At 51.1% G+C, this 22,272-nt stretch overlaps 1 long non-coding RNA gene across 1 annotated transcript; it reads left to right on the forward strand.

Annotated features, from left to right (window-relative positions):
- The first annotated feature begins 252 nt into the window (after positions 1–252).
- LOC133216914 (uncharacterized) lies at positions 253–8,046 on the forward strand. The gene is made up of 2 exons (XR_009726753.1): positions 253–332; positions 6,580–8,046. It is a non-coding gene; the product is annotated as an uncharacterized LOC133216914 (long non-coding RNA).
- Positions 8,047–22,272: the final 14,226 nt, after the last annotated feature.

Raw genomic sequence — 22,272 nt, forward strand, 5'->3', positions numbered from 1 at the left:
TCCTGCACTCTCACAAGTGAGGACATGGGACACAGCAGCCCAGGGGACCTCGGACATCCTACCATGCAGCCCCAAGCAAGTGCAGGCAGGTCGTCGTGCTGGAGTACACGGCCCCCTCAGGAACAGCCTGCAGCATCCCCACAACAGCCCACTCAGCTGCTCCCACCTCACCTGCCCTGGGAGGAGATTTAAACCCTCCCCAGCCCAGCTGGAGCACAAGGCTTGGCAGCAGCAACAAAAGGTTTGCTGCAGGGACCTTCAGGAAGTTGGGTTTCCTGGAGAAAGGAGCTTCCTTCTTCATCCTCTTCTCCATTAGCATTGCTGAAGTGAAGGTAGGATGTGTTTAGGGCCCTGGTGAGAAGAGCAGTAGCTCTGGCAGGGTTGTGAGCAGCTGCAGGTAAGGCTGTGCCTTCCAAGGGATGTTGGACCTTGGGGTGAATCTGCTTCATGGGGAAAACTTCCCCTCCCAGGGCTGCTCTGCCCTGTCCTCTCCAGGTGCTTGCTGCTTTGGTGCCATCACCCCCTTTCTGGCAGCACTGCATGAAGCACAATTATGATGCTCTTCCCTCACTGTCTCTAGCAGTGAGCAGCCAACTGCTTCCGTCCACATTGCTGGCTCTGACCTTTCTCTTCCCTTCAGCCACCAACCAGCCCCGAGGCCATCATGAATAGGCAAACCAAGGAGTGACCAGCCCTGAGGCCATCTCTGATGGGCAGAGGGAGGAGTGGGATACAGGATGATCAGGGCTGTGCACTGTCCTGGATGTTCTGTCCCAGCATGGCACAAGGGATGCAATTTCGCCATCCCACCGCTCAGCCCAGATGCAGAGCTGCCAGCAGCAGCAGCAGGAGGGGGGAGGTCAGATGAGTCAGTGCCCCCGCAGACAGACCTGTGTTGTGCCGGGATGGCTTCCTGTCTTGAGAAATGCTTGCTTTCATTCACCGAGGTCTCTCGCCAGGCTCTTGCACAGCAGCCGGAGGCTACCAGGAAATTTATTAGACTTGTAAAACTTCAGGGCTCAAATCTAATTGTCTCCTTCTCCCCCAGATCCCTTAAGGGAAACTCTTTGATTTAAGCCCCGATTCCAAACTGAGCCAGCGAGTCAGCACTTGGTGCTCAAAGTCAAATGAGCAATTTATGTGAGGGCCAAAGGATAATTACAGCCCCCACTGTTCAGAGGTCAGAAACCTGGGGAGCAGCTCCTGTCCTCATAGAGGTGTACTCGTTGCTTGAGGACACAGGCCCATCTCACCCAATTGGGCCTGGGATATAGCTTAGGAGATCCCAATTCACCGCTGCAGCAGCCAAGGACAGAAATGTGGTGCTTATTCTCTAGCACAAGCACCACGTTGAAGGTGAAGAAAAAGTCCATCTTTTTCTTCAGTGGGCTCTGCTTGCATGGCTGTGAGCCCCAGAATTTACAGAGGATCACAGAAACTACCGTAATGGGATTGAAGTTGTGTTAATCTCTTAAGGACTTCCAGCCGAGCAGAGTTTTGCTCAGCCAGACAAAGCAGAACCTGCTGGGTGAGAAATGGAGAAGTAGCCAAGTACTGGATGGGGAGAGAAGGTGGCTCAGAAGCTAAGGGGCTGAAAGCTTGTGTCAGACAAATAAGTCAGCTACTGACAGAGAGAATCATAGGGTGAAAGTGAGAAAACTCATGGGCTGTGATGAAGACAGTTTAATAGGTAAAGCAAAAGCTGTGCATGCAAGCAAGGCAAACCAAGGAATTCATTCACCACTTCCCATTGCATGCAGGTGTTCAGCCATCCCCAAGAAAGCAGGGTTCTATCACACGTAACAGTGACTTGTGAAGACAAGTGTCGTCACTCAAATGTCCTTCTTTCCTCCTTCCCCAGGTTTATATGACTGAGCATGATGCCATCTGGTATAGAATATCCCTTTGGTCGGTTGGGGTCAGCTGTCCCAACATCTTGTGTACCCCTAGCCTACTCGCTGGTGGGGTGAGAGGCAGAAAAGGCCTTGACGCTGTGTAAGAACTGCTCAGCAATAACAAACATCCCTGTGTGGTCAACACTGTTCCCAGCACAAATGCAAAACATCACCCCATACCAGCTAGTATGAAGAACATTAACTATCCAAGCCAAACTCAGCACATCTTGTGTCCTTTCTGCAAGGACAGCAGGAGGTCAGGACTTGCAGCTGGGCTGAGGACATCTCCCTTGCAGAAAATGAATGACTTTGGAAGAGAGCTCTTCCTGGGACTGATGCTCTACTCATCGTGATGGAGGAGCTTCAAGGGTTGGCTGGGGGGGGCAGAGAGAGGATGAGCTGCTGCTAGGGTATCTTGTGGGTCATTGGGGCAGAGGACAGGACTTGATAGGCAGGCTCTAACGCCAGTGCTCTGTGTCACTGGCCCATCACCAGCTCTATCACTGTGACCACTGGGGCTTTGTTGCCTAAAGCAGCTTCATTACAGCAAATTATAAACTCGAGTAGATTTTTCAGCTCTGCCTGTGGCCTGCCTGGCACTAGCAAACATGCTTCCCTCAGCAGTCTCTTTCTTCCCCCTTTTATTCTCTGTTTAAAGATGAACTTTGCTTCCCTGTTCAACAATCAAACTTCGCATGAGCAGCGCTGGCCATGGCTGAGCTGCCAGGCTCAGCATATTCCTTCCATGCACGCAGCGGGGTTCTTCACCCGTCCCTGTCCCAGTCTGTGAGAGCTCAGTCCCAGGGAGGGTAGGGAGTGATGTTACAGGGGTGCTTCAGAGCAAGGGCCAGCCCTGTAGAGCATCCAGCCTTCTGCCCCCTGGGTCTCACACACTCTGGGTGCTTGCTCTGTAGCATATTGGCATGCCCACGGCAACGGCTGTGCTCAAGGAGAGGCTGGAGGATGGTTGCCAAATGGGGATGTTGAGTGTGGAGGCCTGGGGAATGGGGCTGCTGCTCCTGATGGCTCTGAGCTTGCCAGACCAAAGAAGGATCCCATGTGGTATGCACATCCAAAACCCAAACTTGCAACCTTCCGCGACTTCTGGCTTCCTGATACTCGCAAGCTGCTCACAGGCATTTGCAAATAAGAAAGGAAGTTTAAATTCGCTCACCAGAAATAGCTTATTTCTGGGGTTGTGAGTTGTCTGGGAGCTGCTCAAAATTTTGTCATTTGCAGTTGGGAGAAGGAAAAATAAAAGAAATAAAAGAGAAATTAGAAAAAGCAAAATTGAACGAGGGCAGAAAGCAGAAGCCTGGTTGGAGCCCAGAGCCATGTATTAGAGCAGGTGCCCAGGGGATGCTCTGAGCCATCCAACGCACTTCTGAGCTGTGGTCCCCAGGCATCATGCCATGGAGGGGGGTGACAACAGCCCCATCCTGGAAAGCTCTACCATGGCTATCCACCATAGTGCACTCTGCTGTGCCTCTCATTAACAGAAATAAATGGATACAGTGCAGAGAGGGGATCAGGGTAGATTTATGGGGAGGGATTAAAAGAACTAAATATACATAGTTCGGTAGAGAGACATTTAAAGGAAAGGGCATGTGTGGATAGGGAGGGAATGAAAAGTATAATAACAGTCTATAAATATTTGAAGGTGTAGGCACCAAGAAGCAGATTGATTTATTCGTGGCAATGTAAATGGGATGCAGCTAAGGGAGAAGAAGAGACACAAAGGGGAAAAGCTCTAGACCATTCCTTGTAGAAGGAGTAAGGACCCCATTGCCTGGGCTCACTAATCAGAGAGGGTACCAAGTAGGCAAGGGGACACTTGCTGCCCAGGTTTTGGCCCAAGCAGCATGCAGTGCTCTGCTTCTCTGCTGTTATGGCTGCAGATATTGCCTGCAGAGGTGGCCTGGGCCCTGTGGACCCTATCAAATTCAACACTGTGAGATTATTCCAATTTGTTTCTTCCCTAACGGAGCTCAGACAACGCCTGCACTGCTCCTCCTCCTCCTTCCCCCTGCCCCTCGTGGTGCCAAGCTGTTCATGTGTAAGGCGAACATCTTGGGCAGGACGCAGGCTCCAAGTCCTGCCCAGTTTTGCAGTGCCCCCCCCTCCTCCTTATCCCATCACGGTGTCACGTTCTCCCGCCTGAGCATGCCACGCTGGGTGGCAGAGCCTGGCTGGCATCGCCGCCGCCGCGCTCAGTGCGAACGCGACAGATGGGAGTGAGGAAGGCTCACTCTGCCTGTGCCAGGGTGAAAATGGCTCAGCTGCAAATGAATATTTCCAGAAACCTCTTCTTCCTTGGTTTATAATTATGAGCAGATTTTCTTGTGGATAAAAGGGAGGCTGGTTTCAAAAAAGAAATGACCCTGTGTGGGAAGAACTGATTCTTCTTGGAAAAAATATGGTGCTTTGAGTATGGTTAACTCTTCTGCTTCCTCCAGGCAGGAACAGATTCACTGCATACAGATTCCTGTCAGCCAGGTCCAAGCCTGAGGCTTGGCACTGGCCACCTTCTAGTGCAGGAATTGGAGTCTGTTTTAAAACAAGTTCCTCTTTGAAGGCTGTGCGTACAGGGGACTGCAATCCTTCAGTGAAGCTACTCTTTGGAGGCTCCTGGATGCCAGACACACAAAGGTCTCTGGCATCATGACCAGGAGGCACTGGTGGGAGGTGTGAGACTGTGGCATTGCCTGTCTGGCACTGGGCATGGATGTCCCTGCTCCACACAAGGGACAAAACTGCCCCCCATGGCTAACAGTGATGCCCACTGTGGCTATTGGATGGGGAATTTCTGCTGCGGAGACCACTATGAATTGGATTTGGTGTATTTAAACCCGAACTATTTTCTTTGGAGAGCTTCTGGGGCTGCTTGTTGCTGCCCCATGGGTGAGCACTATGCTCCATCCCAAGTGTGAGAGCCTCTGCCCAGGGAGAGCCACTCTCACCTCTGGAGATGAGCCAAGGGATGTCTGTAGCCACATCCCATCCCATCCCTGTGCATCACTGTTGTGCATTGCCACTTTAGCAGCGTACGAGTCAGGAGGTCTGGCAGACAGGATTCCCTTCCCTGTACTGAAATTATCTTTGATATGTCAGAAATTGCAAGGAAAATTTGTGAACAGACGTGAAAGGCAAAGGGGTCCTTGGAAGTTTTCCCCAGCGTGAGAGAAGCTCTTGAAGTTTATTCATATAACAGCCATCTTATTAAAGAGCTTCTCAGAGAACTTTGAACAGCTTTCTATATGGAAACAAATCTGCCTCTATAGCAGCAGTTTTGTGTGTTTCTTTTGATAACGATAATGATCTTACATTTCTGAACAGCCTTTCATCTTGCCGGATCTTAATGAGCTTTACAGACAAATGTGCAAGCTCTACGCAAAGATCAATTCGCCCAACAATGCCAGGCAGCGGCTGCTGGGGTGGATGTGGCAGGTGTCTGTGCAGCCCGCTGCAAGAGCAGGGATGGGAGAGATCGGGTTTTGTTGTGATTTTTCGTTATTTATTGAAAATGCAGGCAGCATTTTAGAGAAGCGGAATTTGTCAGGCTAGGATTTGGCTGGGACAACAAAGTTGTCTCTCTGTCTTTCCTTTTGGAGCTGTTCCTCCCCTCAATACATATTTCACCCTTCTCCATGCCAGGGAAGGGATTGCTTCCCAGTGGCTGAAACTCCTGCCTGGCGTGGAGGCGGACAGCTTCAGCTCTCCGCTAAATGTTTAATGTGTTTTATGGGAAGGGTGAGGATGCCAAAAAGAGAGCGCCATGCCAGGACAGCTGATGGCCTGAGACCGTGGTGCTCAGCTGAGCAGAGAGGCTTGGATGGAGGCACCGCATCCGTCACAGCTGCCCGTGGGTGTGCTTCCCACTTGTTCTCACTATTTCTTGCCGATGCCCCAAACGATGCCGTGGGTCAGGATCTGGTCCCTCATCCGCAGCCTCTGTCCTAGCAGGGTATTTCTAGCAACTGTTGTGTTCAAGGGTAGAAGCATCACCTTGAAAGCAAGGCTCTGTGTCCCTGGAACCTCATGTGTTCCCAATCCATCAGGCCAAATTTAGCATTGCCATGAGGAGCAACAGTCCCCAAGCAGAGCACATCCCCATCCATCTAGGGCAACATTTTTTTCCTCCCCACAGCAACAACCTGAGGAATCAACCTTAAGTGCAGAGGAAAAGGCAGGAGCTGGGAGCATCCTAAATGCCACAGGTTTCATTTTCGAGCCAGTATCCTGACTGGTGGTCACAGGTCAAGGAGAAAGCTGCTGCTGCTATTGCTCAGAAGTCCCCAGAGCCTTCTGCCTCCTGTGGACCTGCCTGCCTCCTGCTCTGCCCCATTGATGGGGCTGGCCTTCTCCTCCTGTTTAAGCATCTTTCACTAGGAAATTTGCTATGCCCCTCCCCAAGCAGCTAACCACCCAGGGCAGTGTCTGTGTGGCACAGCCACTGTACCTCCTGGGGATGTGCCAACTCAGTCAGGTTGTGCCCCTTCTTTTGGTCTTTTGGTTCACAAATTCTTTCAGCCCTTTGGGGTTTCTGTGGAAGCAAATTCCTTTTCTCTTCTCTGTTTCTTCCCCTCAAGCTGACTCCTCCTGAGGGCCCTTTTATCCTCCTGTATCTCCCTTTCCACCTCTTTTTTGGCTGTGGTTGGGTTAACTCTTCATTTTCTGTTTGCAGTTCACAGAAATTATGCTGGCTCAGAATGTTTTATTTTAAAAGCAAATCCCCCACACTCTGGTTGCTACCTCAGAGAAATAACTGATGTTAAATAGTGCCATGTCTCTGCTGGGAGAGCTGCTGCATGGTGCCCATGGGAGGTTGGACATGGGATGTCCCAGCTCAGATGTTTTGCTCTCTTATTCACTCCTGTTCACTTCAGCTCACTGTGAAGCAGATGAATGGGTCTGAGTTTAGAAACAGAGCAAGATACGTGCTGTGCATGGTGGCAACACCTCAAAGCAGTGGGAGGCCAGAGGTACCCTGGGGGTTCTTCAGCGCTGCTGCTCAAGATGAGTCCTGCTTCCCCATCCAAGCTTGGGCAATGTGGAGCTGGGCACAATGTGGAGGTATCACAGCTGTGGGTGCATGGCTTCCTTGCTCCCACCTGCACCTCACCTGCTGCCTGGCACAGCATCATGTGTCTCCTCTGCCTCTCCTCTCCCCTCCCTGGGACAGTGATGCTGGCACTGCACCATTTCCCGTATTTATGGCAGTAAAGCTGTAATCTCCCTCGATCCTCAGAAACCTCCAGGAGAGATTGATGGAAGCACAGGTCAGCCATTAGTGACCGCTGCATAAATCACCCTTATTAGCCAAGCTCCCTTGGCAAGGCGTGCTGATATATGGACCTGCGAAGTCTGTGAAGCATTAAGGAATCATGACTGCATACCTGGGGCAGCTGAGGATCCCTGCTGCACGAACACCTTATCTGGACAAGGGCAGGCTGGATTCTCCTTCTGGCCCTTCTTTTTGTTGTCTGCAAGTTTTTATCCCTGCCTCAAACCACTTGGTATCTTTTAATCAGTCCCAGACTGTGCTTTGGGCTGGCTACTGGGATGATGAACAGCAGCAAAGGGAAACCCACCTGGGGCAGTGGCTCCCAAAGAGAGGAAGTGCTCTGAGCCTGAGCAGACATCCCTCTGAGGAGTTAAAGGTGTCAGAGTAACCTGTCATGGGAGCATTTCCCAGCACAGAAGCTGTGGGCAGTCTCTGCCTTTCAGTCCTGTCTGCTCATCTGGAAACCTTAAACAGCAAATGGTACCAAACCCTCATGTATGTGGTCATGTGTACAGGCTGCTGCCATCCCATGGTTTGATTTGAGACCGAGTACGTGCAGGTCTTGCTGTGCGAGGGAGGTTGAGGCCAAGACTCGACATAGCGTGTGGGTGATGGTGAAGGGCTTTTTGATACTGCAGCAGTCCTGCTACCTGGTGTGTGCGAGGGCTTGAATACAGTGGGCAGAGTCCAGCCTTGGATGAAAGCAGTGAGGGAAGGGCTGTGGAGATGCCATGTGGAAGAGGATGCTTTGTGGCCAATGAGGACAGAAAAGCCTGTGGGGAGATGAGCTAAATGCTCTCTGTGGACATTTGCCCTAATAGAAATTCATCAGTCAATGCTGATCAGCAGTAAAGGGCACGAACACTGCTCTCCTAAATGCTTATTTATGGTGGGAATGCTGGAGTGGTTATCCTGAGAGTGTCTGTGGATTTGGGAAACATTCAGTCCAAGACTGTCAGGTTCACACAGCTATCCAGGTGGCATTTGGTGTGACTGCTATGGGAAGAGGCACCATGGCCATATAGCTTCTGTGGATTCCCTGTCTTTTCAGCCACTAACTCACTGCATAATGGGCAATGGCATAAAACCAGTCTGTAGATAAGATAGGCACAGCCAAGAGCCTTATATTCACAGGGTGATCTGTCTGCGGTGCTAAACATACATATCTGGGAGAGTATGTGTAGTAGTTTCAGTTGTGTTGCCTTTCTAGAGCCTTACTCAGGCAAATCTCCTGTGGAGTTCGTGGGGAACTTGGGCTGGCTGAGGCTGTGGGGTGCTGTCTGTGATGCTGGTCTCAGGATGAGCAAGGCTGTCTCCCATGCACACAGGGGCACGCTCCGGTCATGTTCACTTTCTGCTCATTTGCATGGAGATGATGGATGCTGCTACATTTGTGTTTCAAGCACTGTGGGGAAAGCTGAAATCTTGCAAAACCTGTTTTTCTCTGAGAATTAAAAAAAAAAGGAAAAAAAAATCAGGAGAAAAGCTAACAGAAATGACAAACAAAACCAGATTGGGCAATGTTTTTATTCATGTCAACTTTCATAAAGCTCCTCTCTCCTCCTGTTCTTCCACCCACCCAACTTGAGTGCTGGCCCCTGCTGAGCATCCCTCATGGGGAGAATTGTCTGTAGGAAGACGGGGTGCAACTGGGTTGTATCTGATTACAGCAAAGGGCTTATTAGAGAGTGTGCAGCTGAGGAGTGAATCTTTCCTTCCTCTTCAGCTACAGCACAAGGCCTTCTGTGCCAGCACTGGGTTAAATGTCCAATTAGTCTCTCACACTTCGCAGTTAATCGCTGTTGTTTGTTGCTGAGTGAGAGCCGGTGGGATCCATTAACTCCTCTTCCTCCTTGGCTGGCCAGCTGGCTTGGGCCAGCTCCAGGTATGCTTTCTGGGGTCTGCCACCATGGAGAAATCTGGCCTTTTTTCTCTTGGGAAGTGGTGTTCTGCGTTCACTAAGCTGATCCATCACCTTGTTCTTTCGCTGGAGAGGGAGGCACAAAGGGAACCATTGGGACAGAGTTACAAAAGCCTCATCACATTTCACAACACGGCAACTCACAGGCAAACATGTAAAGCTTTATATAGAAATATAATTAATAATCTAGTAAAAAGCTGCCTCCAGCTAGTGCCATAATGCAAACAAGGCTCAAGGGGAAAGAGGCTTTACAAGTGTGGGTCTGAGTTCATGGCTTGCCCTGTACAATGAAGCGCTGCTTGGGTGATGACTGTTCCATAACTAACCATAGCAGCTCAGGGGGTTGCTGGATGGGTACAGGGGAACTTCCCCATGACCCCGCAGCTCTGGGCAGGAGAAGGGCTCACCTCCCTGACCCTGGAAGAGCCATGGCGTGGAAAGTGTGCTGCTGGCATCCCTGTGGGACACATGCCATGTCCCGGTCAGTCGGCACCATGCCTCCCAGGCAGCTTGCCGAGCAGGAGCAGAGCAGTCCTGCCCAGCAGGTCTTTGCAGACAGGATGGTGTAGTGCATGGTAGGAAAAAAACCCTGAGTGGAGAAATCCTGGCTGGAAACACCACGGTGTGCTGCATGCTTCCTCCTTCACTTGGGGTGCTGCTTCTACAGGGATGGCAGAGAGGTGAGGCTGGACCCCAGTGCTAGCTCCCTGCTCACCCAGGGCTGGAGGGAGGAGCAGACCACTGGAGACAGGCAGTGTCCCTTGGGGAGCAGAAAGACCATGGGGAGGGAGGTGGTCTGGGTGCAGTGGCTAAGGGGCAGATCTGGGCCAGCTCATGGGGGACAGCTGGCAGTAGCAGCCCATGCTGAGCAGAAGCAGAGAGGGCTGGTGGAGCCTGTGTGATGAGGGGTGAGCTGGGAGATAACCTGCTGTGCTGTCCAGGATGAACTCTGGTTTCAGGTTAGTCCAGAAGCAGACCCAAGGCAAGGGGACAGAGGTAAGGGAAGCCTCGGATGTGTACGACTGCTTACTGCAGTGTTTGGCATTGGGTGTCGAGCTGCATTGTGGCATGGGAGAGCTGGTGTGGCTTCTGCATATGGCCCAGCCCCATGGGGAAAGGCACAGCGTGTGCCTCCTGCTCCAGCCAACCGTTCCCTGGGAGGTGGGAAGGAGCTGAACCCAGCTTCCCTCACCTCTTCTTCACCAAGTATAAAAAGCAGCATCCATCACCTCTTGCATCTTTCCTGGGAGGGAAAAGAGCAAGTGCCAGGGCATTTTGTCAGGTTCTCATCCTCGCTGGCATGGGAGCAGTGCTGTTACTCACATAGCCCCAAAGGTTTTTCATACTGGTAAACTGAGGTTAGGCTGAACTTAGCCAAAAGACTTAGACCTCTGAAAGTGGAGAAGCCTCCCTTCTGCCTTGGGCTTCACGGTGTCTGCATCATGCACTAGAGGTGGCACAAAGGCACCTGAGCGTTGACTGCCCCAGCTGTGCTCGCAACATGAGCATTTATAATGCACCTCTCCCCCCGACCACTACACTTGTGATACCACCAGGTGAAAAGTTCTTTTTGTCTAAGATGGTTAATGCACCCTTCCACCTCTCCAGCAGCCAGGTGAATATTTTACCATTCCCTTTTTATGGGCACAGAGGGGCACTTGGCCTGCAGTGAGTCAACGTCAAAGCAAGGGTTGTAGGAGCCAGCCCATCCTCTCCTCTGCAGCCAGCAGCATCTATTTCTCTCCAAGCAACATCCACCCTGTGTGAGACCAGTGCTATAAAGAACAAATAAAATGCTGTGCAAGGCAAAGGAAATGGCATCATTTAAAAATAGGCACAAGGTTAACAGGCACAGAGAGGATACGGCATGTGTGAATAGATGGTAGGAGAGCTAACAGATGAGACCCAAAGGGCTGCAGCATGTAAGGCAGTACCAGCAAAATCATCCAAGCGCCTAAGTCATAGGAAAGTCTGGCTTCTCACTCTAACTAAAGACTGTCCCAGGCAGGTGCTCAGGATGCAGATGGGCTCCACATCGCCACGTTCCCGAGGGACCGATTGGTTGATTGATTGATTTCTGCAGCACCATCGTGAAGCCCTGCACACCGATTCATCACAAGCAATTAGCTGGGAGTGCTGTGCAGCTCTGAGCGACAGCGCAGCTGGCTCCCTTCAGACTGCTCCGATCCGTCCCATACATCCCTGGCTGGGTGAGGCGGATCACAGGGAGCACTTGGAGACACTCCCAGGGCTTCAAGTCTCCTGGGGCGAGGGAGCAGAATTGAGGGATTTTTCCACCGTTTAGGAGCGTTTGCTCTGCCAGCCCTGCAGGCATGGCCTGGGGCATGTTGCCTATCCAAATTAGGCCACTGTCAGGTTTGTCGGCTGAGGTTTCATTTAATTGTCTTCATCATGCTCTCTCACAGCAGCCTCATGTGGATGTTCAGGCCAGGATGCAAAACATCTGGATAGACCTTCATCATGCTCCCTGCCTGAGCTCTTAACACTGATTTCCCATGAATATTCAGGTGTGCGAGATGCATCGAGGATGCTCTTGCAGCCAAGGATCATGGAATCTTGACTCAAACCTTAGATCTGCCATTGGCTTCCTATGGCTTCCCTGGTAAACAAGCCCTTGGCTTCCTTGGGCAAATAATTTCCCTTCACATCAGCCTCCAGGTGAATAACTGGGAAGATGGGTGAGCAGAGAACTTGCTGCTCTGCACAACTGGGTGTATAGAAGCCCAGTTCAGGGCTTGTCAGGGATAATAGCATTGCTTTTCTCTGGCAGTTGCTGTCTCACTTTGCTTGGACCAAGCTTACCTTTCTCCATCTTTGCTATTCCATCTGTGAAATATGGGAAACAAGATGGTTTCCAAAAGAGTCGTTGTGATAGAAGCAAGGATCTCAAAAATGGGTCCTTAGGGTCTCTCTATGTGTGTCAGAACTGCTTGTCAGAAATATTTTCTCACGGCCACACTTACAAAGATGAGTTTTCTGAGATGGGATTGACACGTGCATGAAGCTGGAGGTGGGAAATGTTGGGAAAAAGGATCATTCAGCAAGGAAAAAACGGTAGTAAGAAGGAGTTTAGTTAAGTTTTCATGAATGGCATTTATCCCCCAATGTGATTTGAAAGGGCAGCATCCACACATCAGTGTGGAGCTTGGCTGGAGCAGGCTATCCATAGGGAACCTCCCTGAAAGCTGGCGGTGCCTTCTCCATGGCAGGGTATTTCAGTCTGACCCCCTTGCCCAGGCAGGGGCCATGACCGCTCGCCTCTCCTGCTGCCTCTCTGCTCTGAGAGCCTTGGTTTGTGGCCACAGGCTTGGTGAGAAGGGAGACCTGGAGGTAGGGAAGGTCTTCAGTGGTGACTGATTGGTTCTGCTCTCCAGCTTGGCCTTCTGTTCCATTGCAGCCTGGCCAGCCCTGGTTTCCCACCTCACTCCTGCTCCCAGTGCATGGGAACAGCTGGATGGAACCAAATTTTCACTTGCCTTTGAAGAGCCAGCGGGTCCTGTAGCCAGCAAAAACATTTACTGAAAAAATAGTAATAGATCCTTTTCCCTTTCATCAGGGTGAGGAAGGCAGCTCTGATGTTGACGTTTCTTACCCAAGATTCAGGAATTGCTGTCTTTAAAAATCAGAGCCGGGTGTGTTTGCAAACTGGACGGGCATCTGACACCCATCAGGTCCTTGGAAGCAGCCCAGGGCTTGCAGGGAAGGCCTTTGGCTTCCCTGGCTGTGGTGGGCTTCGGATGGTTATTTCTCTGAAACCAGTGCTTCTGTTTAGTGGTTTTCCCTTAATAAGAGATTTTCCTGCTGCAAGAATGTCATCGCTGAGGAATTACTGCTGGGCCTCGTCGTTGCATCTTTCAAAACTTGTCTGTCTTCAGAGGCTGTTTCCATGAGCTCCTGAGTTCAGCCTCTCCAGGGCAGCTGCAGCAGCTGAGTCCTTCCTGAACCTCAGATTCACCTGGCTGAGAATGTGCCCCGGCACGTGCAGGATCTTCCTTGGCTCCTGGCTGAAAACTAACCTGCACCAAAGCCTGCCTGTGGTTCCTCTTTGCCTCCTCCACAGGAGCTGGTCCTTGCTGGCTCCTGGGACCCTCCTGCAGCCAGGCTGGGGTGGCACCAGGGCTTGTTGGGTGTGGGAGTGATGGGGAGAGACATTCACACACATGTCCTCAAACCCACCAGAGCTGCTGCTTCAGGGGAAAACCAGAACATCTCATCCCACCAATGCTGTCTTTCCTCTGGGGGCTCCGTGGTACTCAATGACACAGGCTTAAGAAGAGGTTCCTACACTTCACCTTGACCACATCATTTGCCTTGTCTATGCACAGATGCACACACACTCTGGGCTCCTTTTAGATGAAGTTACACGTTATGCCCCTTGCTATTCCTGCTAAGTGAGATTCTTGTCTCCAGTCTTAAACCACCCCATTCCCCTTCCTGATGGGCTCAGGGTCAGCCAAGCCCTGGGGCAAGAGGTCCAGCAGGTTCCTGAGCTGCGGTGGGAAAGGGCTTGGGGAGTGTCCTGTGGTTTGGATGACGTCCGTCTGTCTGTCTGCCTCCCTCCGGGCCTCCATGCCACTGGATTAGTAGCTACACCTCTCCAAGTGCATTGAGTCAGGCACAGCTGTCATCTCCAGCAGCCACAGGGCACTGTCAGTGGAAGTGGATTTCAGTGCTCATTAATCCCTGGCCAGATTTGCCTCCCTCCTTCAGCTGGTTTTTCCAGGAGCCTCCTCCAAGTATAATCTCGTCACTGGGTTTGCAGTGGTTTGGCAATGGCTTATAAACGCCTTGTTCCCCAGCCTCCCTCCCCTTGCCCAGTCTTTGCCCTTTCATTCACTGGAGCTGCCCTGTGTCCTTTATTTTTCTCCTTCTCTGGTTTTCCTTAGTTTTCATGTTACCAGGCACACTGGAAGGGAAATTGGCTTCTTTCCCATTTCTGATCCTGCTGTGAAGAAATGGGAGATGAGCGCATTGCTCATAGGATCGCTTCTCAGAGGATGCAGAGATCCAAAATACAACCCAGAAACTCTTGTGTGCATCTCCTGGTGTGTGTAGGGCTGTAGCCTGCGGCACACAGCTTCCCCTCTGCTCAAAGCCCTGATGCAAGTCCTTTGGAGGTGTTGGCTCTGCCGGCTGGCCATGCCAGGTCTTGTTCGGCTGTGGAGAAACTCTGTGCTGCAGAGCAGTGTCCAGATTCCTGAGGTGGAGGAAAAATTCCTTCATCCCTTTGGCTGAGGAAATATTTTGGCTGGGTCTTAGTCTGGATGAAGCCATGGGTTGGAACTGAGTGTAAAGTTGGGTTCATGTAACTGTGGGCAAACAGTGTCTTCATCTCCATGGCAGAGAATGCTTCTTTCAGATACAGCATCCTTCTCCAGCATTGCTGTATTTGTTGACCAGAGATGACAATCAAAGAAGAGGATTAGAAAACAGGGTGTTGAAATCAAGAATGCAACAAAAAGGATTAGCTGGCATTGCAGCTAAGGAGAGATGGGGAGCGAAAGCAAGTATTTCTAGTGAGTCAAATGCCCTTCCCTCACCCTAGACTTAAAGCAAGGTAGCTTGGCAAATCTTAAAGCAAAATGTAGGGAAGGGGCACCCCCAAATTCAAACAGAATATTTATTTTTTGGTTTAGGTTGGTGGTATTTTTCCTTCCCCCTTCTCTTTCCAAAGGAATAATCTCAGAAGGAGAAGTCCAAGCACTTTGTGCTCAAAATGTCCGGCTCAGCTAAGTCTGGTCTTAGCCCAAATCTGCAAATAGTTTCCATCTCCCTGGAAGTGCTGTTTGCAGTCAGTGGTGTTTTCACTCCAGTTACACAGTCCTCAAACTGGTTAAAGGAAGAAACTCCCCCCTCTTGCCTGGTGCTGTTCTGCTGTGCATCCATACTCCCTGGAAAAGTTTAAGTCAAGAGTGAATATTTTTCAGCAAGCCTTGCCTAGTTTAAACAATGAATTCTGGGAAGTGCCATGGCATATGTTCTGCAGAAAAACAGAGTAAATGACCACAATGATTCCCTCTGGCTTCATGCTCTGTGAAGCTATTGTTTGCAATGTGTTGCAGGGGTGTTTAGCTTGGCCCAGTGTGTCATCCTCTCTCCGGTCTTTGAATAGACTCTGCTGGAGAAAATGACTGGAAGAGGTCTGTTCTGTATTTGCTCTTGGCATTAATTTTTTTGTTTGTTTGTTTATTTCTTTGGGATTATTTTAAGGACCTCAAGGTCCCCACAGCTAGAGAAGCAGGCCCAACACGTGTTGCACGGCTGTCCCCCCACCAACAGCTGAGAGCCACAGCTCTGATGGCACAGAAAGGGAGAAGTCCACATCCCCCTCTCCCCTGCTGCCTATGGGGTGAAGGTAGTTTACCTCACTCTCCTGGGAGATGTGCTGCTCCCTTCTGCTTTGAGGGAGTGAGGGCACGTTTGTAGTTGCATTTCCACTGGAGGAAGCATCAACTGATGCTCACTACATCCCTCGCTTGGTGCCGCTGCCTCAGACCTGCTCTGCTGCCATGAGCTGGGTGCTCCAGGATGTGTCCCAGAGCCAAAGGCTGGAAACCCTCCTGGAGCCAGGGATGAGGTGTTCTGAGAGTCCTGAGGCAGTGTGCTGGGGTATGGCCCCTCTACCCTTGGGGACCCCCCCCAGCTCACCTCTGGCTCCTGCCCACCGTGCTCCTGTACTTGTCTCTGCTTCTAGCTCGCCTTTCCTCAGGGAGCTGATTTTGGGAAACGGCCTCTGACTGTTTCACCAGCCTCCCCCGTCAGGATGGACTCCAGGCTGTGTCCTGAGGTATGCAAGGGTCCCCCCATCCTGTCCCCAGGCAGGACCAGCTCCTCCTAGTTGATTCCCAACAGCTATTTGTCTGACACTCCCACAAGATCCCAGCGCTGGGGAGTCTGGCACTGCCCCAGGCAATCTGCTCCAGCGATTTGCTATCCTTAGAAAGGCTTTTGTAAACACCAATCTGGATCCTTTTTGCTGCAATTTAAGACTATTGTCATTTGTCCCGTCGACACAGACACAGCTTGTTTGCTTTAATTTCTGAAGTGCTGTGAGAAACCTCAGGTCTGAACAATATCTGGTTCTGCCCAGACCCCCATCGGCACCCACGGGATGTCACCTCCTTAGAAGCTCCTTCCTCATCCTGCTGCTGTCCCAGAGCAACAGGGGGATTCCTCAGCTCTGCCTTGAGAAAGAGGAAATCTCAGGTCAAACAGCCTAAAAGAAGGTTTTGGGTATGTCAGCTAGTTTGTGCAACCCCAAAGGGGCTAAGGTTTCCAGATCTCAGGTAATGGCAATCCCTTACACCCACTGGACTTGGCCAAGCTGGAGATTAAGCCCTTGCTCCTGAAGGTAGGAGCTGGTGGTGGCAAGGGAGTGCCTCTGTAAACAGCAAAGGGGAAGGAGGGAAGGAAGGAACAGATGAGGAAAAGGAGGAGCGAGACCAAAAGAATGACAAGCGAGGAAGTGGATGTGTAAGGAGGAGCTGGGAGGAGTGAAAGAGGAGAGGGAGCTGTAATTAGGACAGGTTTAGTATGCATGAATTTTGCTGGGTTTGCAGCAGGAGGCTTGCCCAGCAGCTGCAGAAATGATTTATTACATGCTCACTACATTTGCCCTGTAGGAAGGTAAATAAAATGTACACACTGTCCCATTTACTCAGACAATCAAGGGGATATGACCCAATTTCTATTTTACTAAAATGTTTTCCTCCCCAGGATTGGACCCCTGGGAGGTGCAAAGCGCCGCAGTTCTGCACAGGAGCTGCATTTATCTCGTGTCCTTGCTGTCAGGAGAGATCTTGGAATGCACAGTTAGCATTGCAACCTCCTCGCACCATCCTGCATCTCCGGCGCAGCCCCTCCTGCCTCTGAAGTGCAGGTAACCTGTGACAAGGGGAGATTACGGGAGGTGCCGGGCTGAGCATGGGGGAAATCCACCCGTACCATCTGCGTGTCGGATTAGGTGATGCTTTTCCTCTGACGGCGAGATGAGAGAGACAGGAGCTGAGAGCATCATCTGGCTTTCACATCTGCTGGCGCTGCCGGGGCTAGGCACAGCTGGCTGCACCGCGCCGCACCAGGAATGGGGGCTCAGACCTGGCTCCAGAGGAGAAAGCCCTGTGTATGCAGAGGGGCTCTGGCGAGGAACTTGCTCCTCTGGGGGAGAGCCAGGGCCCGTGTTTGTTCAGTCACTCAGCAGGTCTAGGGGAGATAAGGGGCCTCCTGCACCCTGGGATCTGCCTCGCCCGGCACAATCTGGACTGTGATTACTTTTGCTGATACCCTAGATACAGCATTTGCTGAATGTGCATGTTTTGGCAGCATGGTTTCTGAGTTCTTCTGAGGTTTTTTCCACCTCTGCTTGTTAAGTCTCCTCCAGCCTCCCCAGCAGGCAGCCCCGGGCAGCCGGGAGGCCGTGGCCGCTATCTGTAGCTCTCTGCAGTTGTGGGGATTCGTTGCAGATGTCAGGCAGCGAGGGGCAGGAGAAGCGGGATGTAGCCAGCCTTGGGCAATGAAATGGGCATAAAGTGGACACTGAGCTAAAACCCCTGTTTTGAAGATTTAAGTTCAAGGATTTTGCTGCATGAAGAAAAAGTCAGTGGGTCGTGGGTTTTGCTCAATCCAAATTTCACATGGCTTTAAGCAAATAGTCACAGGAAGCATGTTCTGTTCTGTGTTTGGCTCTATCTGCTGGGTTTATCCTGCTGCCTGAAGGCTGGTGCTCTGAAAAACACAGCCTTGTTGTGTTTGGAGCAGCCTGTCTGGAGGAATGAGGAGGAGAACATCCCCTTGCATGACAGGCATTTATAACAGCCTTCACCAGCAGGAGCAAGGGCTCAGCCCCTGTGCCCTGAGATGTTCTCGTCAGTTCCTTCCCAGGCAAGTCCCTCTTCTTGCTCCTGCACATGGGGAGATGCTCATCCCAGCTGAGTAGGGAGGAGGTTTCCACCCCTCAATCTCCTCTGGTAGATGGGTAAGAATAGGACACTGTTACTTAGCAACTACCGGAGGATGTGGCTTTAACCCCACCGATACCCAATACCACCCTCCCACCCAGTTTTCCAGAGGAATGGGTATGGTTCCCATCAGAGCTAGGCTCCAGAGTTGTGGGGTTTCCCCCCCTGTTTTATCATTCCTCTGGTCCATTCTTTTGAGCTGCATCAGACCCACTTTGCTGCTCAGTGAGCTGGGACAAAACCTGGCTCCACTGTCCTGCAGGACAGCTGCTGGCTGGGGATGAGCGGAGGCACACATGCTGGAGCTGCTGCCCCTTCTCTGTCTATTCTCATGCTCAGGGCTCCTTCCGCTGCTCCGCACTCCCACTCCTCCCAGAGCCTATAGACAAAAACCTAATTGCATGACATAAATTATAGCAACTCTCCAAATAAAAGCCCAGGGAAAAAAAAGGCTGTGGCTGGATGGACACTTGAGGGCTATTAGAAGATGCATAAATTCTTTTCCTTCAGTTTTTCATTTTTACATGTCTAATTACAGTGAAAGGAGCTTTTCAAGGGTTGCTCAACTGCCAGGGCACTCAGCAGCCCCTGGCAACTGGAGTGGGAAGAGGTGGCAGTGTCGGAGGGCCTCGTTTACCTTGGATAGAGCCTGGGGCTAAACAAATGCCAAGGGCTTGGGAAGGAGACAGGGAAAACCCACTGCATTCCCCTGCATCTCCCCCGGGAACCTGCCTTGGTTCCCTGGGGCACCCATCACTCCTTCTATGCCATCGTGGTCCCTCTTTTATTTCTCTGACACTGCTCAAGCATCTTGTAAACTTTAATTAAACATGCCTCCTAGGGGTATCCTTTACCCTCATTTTAAAGATGGACTGGCTGAAGACAAAGAAAAAGAGCAGCATTTCTGAAGACTGGGAATAAAACATGGGAGGGGGGAGGTGGTATTTTAATGGTATCCCCCCTCCATCCTTGTGCTCTCCCCAGCAGACTCTGCCACCAACAGTATCACTGGCACCATCCTCAGCAGTCCCAGCTGCCCTGGGGAGCTCAGAGAGAGCAGGAAGGACCTAGTAGCAGCTGTGGATCCCCCCGAAAAGGGAATCACAGGCTGGAATGGGGAGAAAAGCCCTTAAATCAAGAGAAATGCAGTAGGGTCAGAGGGCAGGACTGCTCCCAGCTCAGGGCCCCGGTCAAAGCACCCAGTGCATGACGAGCCACTGTGATAATTAGGGGCAATTTATACTTCCAGGTCAGGGGTTCACTCTGGCTTGTCATCGATTTTTAGGTGGGTGATAAACAGCCTGGAAACCAGAGCTGTCGGGATAACACGGGAAACATCCTATTAGAGAGGGAGCTTCTGGAGCAAGTGCTGACACCATCACCCCCTAAAGTCCCCCATGGCCATGGCCTGGAAGGGGACTCCCAAGGTTTGCTGTACTGAACGCAGTGATCAAGTATACCGGTGCTGGGTGTGCAAGGCATTGCTTTTCCTCTGGCTCACTGTCCTGCCGTTTAAGCTCTGTGCTGTGCCGATACAAGGTGTGAAGCCAGCCAAGGCGAGTGTAGGGAGCTGGACCCCCTGCCTCTCTCCTCCCCTGTCTCTTTGGTTTGCAAAGCCCTGCTTGCAGAGGCAGATTCTGCTGTTCCTGGTGAGCACAGTATGAGCTTAAATATGTTTGCTCCATCCCTCTTTCTGCAAACTGCTCTAGCAGGTAGAACTGTTCCCAGATTTATTTTCCAAGCCAAAAGAAAGCAGCAGCAAGAGGCAGCTAAATGTGTGCAGCAGCTCAAGCTTGGCGTCTCTCTTGCTAAACACACTCAGCCCGGCCATCCTGTGGATGCTCTCTGGGCAGATTTGATTGCACTGATACGATCCTACTCCAGATATGCTGCTGTATCTGGAGTCCAGCTCTGCTTCCTGTAATTAAAGGTGTCAAGTTATACCATAGGCTGAATTCAGCAGTAGCAGCTAAGTACATTACATTGCCGAGACCTTGGAGTGTCGTGAAATCGCAGCCTCTGTAATGGGTGCTCCGAACTTCTGTGGCTGAGAAGTGTCCTTTTCTCATAAAGAGGACCAAACAAATTGAAAGTGACCTGTCTGAGGAGACTCATGAGGATCAGTGTTATAATTGATCGATCTGTGTCTCAGGCCCATCTGTGGCCCTTGTCCTCTCTGGATATACCCGAGAAAGAGCAGACACTCAACCATAAGCCTTGAGCTGTTGCAGCAGCTCCATTGTCTGCAAGGACAGTAATGGCAACGCTGCTGTCTGCATGTGTGCTGTATCCCAGGGCTGCAAACAGGGGCTGGCACTGTGGGACCAACGGCTGGGCACCATCACAGTCTTCCTGACATCCTTATGTGTTGCTTTTGGTGATGCCCTCATCTTTCAGAAACAATCCCTTGTCCTGATGGAGACATAATCAGAAGCATCTGACCTGGCCACTGCTGGCCAGCTCAGTGCAGGGCTGCAGGACATGGGCCTTTCCAACAACAAAGAATTCCATTTAAAGAAATTGCCACTTACAAATGGGAAACATGAAATTGTCAGACAATGGTTTGCTGGAGCTGTGAGTGAGGTGCCCAGGGAGCACTGGTGTCTGTGCCCATCAAAAAGCAGGGTTCAGCAGATCCCCCTTGCTATAAGCTCTTGGCTAATCTCCTCCATAGTGGCACATTTGTGAGGATGCTCCTGTCATGTCATTAAATAAAAAAGTAAAGGAAGGGGAAGGGTGGCTGGGTGTGTGATGGAAAAGTGTCTCTGCACCATAGAAAGCCACCTCCAAGCCCAGGCACAGCTTGCTCCTCGCTCAGCAAAGCCCCTCTCAGCAGCAGTGGCTGGGTGGTCTGCCTGTTAATTACAGGGTTAGTGCCATGTTACTATCAGGAGAAGTTTCTTAACCTGATAATGAGTAGGAAGCAGCTGTAGCTTGGAAAATGTAATAATTGCAGAGTGGAGCAATGTAATTATAAGGTGTGTATCAACTGCCTCCATGTTTACTTAGAGAAGACTAAATCCCCTCAAAAGCAGCAGCAGTGGCAGCAGCGGGCTCCGTTTGTTGCAGGGGGGGTGTAACTGCGTAGGGAAGGGGGAAGCAGAGACAAGTCCTGGCCTGCTCCTCTCTGCTGCTGACGTGCTGGGGCTTGAGCCGAGGCTATGGCAGGATCTGAGCCCAGCAGCAGACAGCACGTGCCGCTCAGCATCACTCCAGCTGCTTGGTGGGGCATCACCAGTTTTGGCAGGCAGTGGACACATGGACCATACCTGGCGACCTCCCTCCCTTCCAGGGTTGCTGCCATTCCCTCAGGAGCTCCTTGGGAAAGACTAGTAGCATCACAACTGAGCCTTTTATTTTCTTTTCCTGATGTACTATCTGTTTCAGAACTAAATGTGCCCTGAGCACCTCCCTGCAACCTCAGAGCTCCCCCCTTCATTTCCTCCCCCACTTACCTGCACACGAGGCAATTTTTACTCTGCTGTCTCCACACCAGAGCAAATTTCTATTAGGTGAAAAAATTGCTTCCCTTTCATGCCCTGAAGGTGAAATAACCAGATGAGTGGATGTGCACATGCTGTACAGGGAAAGCAGTGCTATGCTGAGTGTTTCTCCCACTGAACACAGCTCATTACTCCTCTTTTGTCATCAGTGGTGCAGACAGTGGTGAAGGTGTGCCCTGTCACAAGTGTGCAATACATCCCTCACCACGAGCAGGAGCTTAGTAAAGGCACGAAGGCACAAAGGTGCATGGACACAGCCAGACCATCCCTCCCTCCTGCCACACTGACTGCCAGGCAATGCCTCTTCATCTGCCATAGGATCTGGAGGTATGATTTCTGTCAAGCAGTCACTAAATCAGGATAAACCTCACTCCTGAGCAGGTCTCCCTATCTCAGAGAAAGCAGACCCTGCAGCTCAGAGGCTGCTCCCCATGCTGCATGGATACAGCAGGCTCCCTGCCACCCAACCAGGCTGGAATAGGACCCTCCTCTCAGCACACGTCTGTGCTCATGTGTTGGCATGCATGTGTTCATTCTCCCTCATTCTCATTCTGGTTAAAAAAGCACTTTTGCCAACTGCTTTTCCCCTGAAAAATACAGATTTAGCTCAAACAAAACATTTGTTGCGATTTTGCTGGGTGTGCTCATTTATCTATACTTTGCTGGTGCTCAATTATCCTCCTCTTTAAAA

Source organism: Neopsephotus bourkii, unplaced genomic scaffold (assembly GCF_033783945.1).
Source record: "Neopsephotus bourkii isolate Nb327-2 ecotype Australia unplaced genomic scaffold, CSIRO-AGI_Nbou_v1 NB_1067, whole genome shotgun sequence".
NCBI classification, from domain to species: domain Eukaryota; kingdom Metazoa; phylum Chordata; class Aves; order Psittaciformes; family Psittacidae; genus Neopsephotus; species Neopsephotus bourkii.